Consider the following 343-nt stretch of genomic DNA (forward strand, 5'->3'; position numbering starts at 1 on the left):
TGATGAACCGTTTGAATGGAACTTTCGTTCGCCCAAAATGGTACCAAACAAATTTCTTTATTCACTGTCCTCTGCTACTCTGTGCACCTTTACTCATCGTTACACTTGAATATTGCGTTATATTTTCCGGCACACTGCACTTTTTTCACGTTATACACATTTCCAACGGGTTAAGTAACTGATTTCGTTTTTACAATTTTTCACACCTTCACTCTTTGGACGCTTTTCCTCGTATGCGTTTACTAACATGCCATTTTTATTTGCAAATTTACAGTCCATTTTTTGGCAATGATAATATAACGTACACCTTTCGTTGGAGACCAAAATTCCAAATAAAACCGTA

Source organism: Anopheles ziemanni, chromosome 3, assembly GCF_943734765.1.
Source record: "Anopheles ziemanni chromosome 3, idAnoZiCoDA_A2_x.2, whole genome shotgun sequence".
Taxonomy (NCBI): domain Eukaryota; kingdom Metazoa; phylum Arthropoda; class Insecta; order Diptera; family Culicidae; genus Anopheles; species Anopheles ziemanni.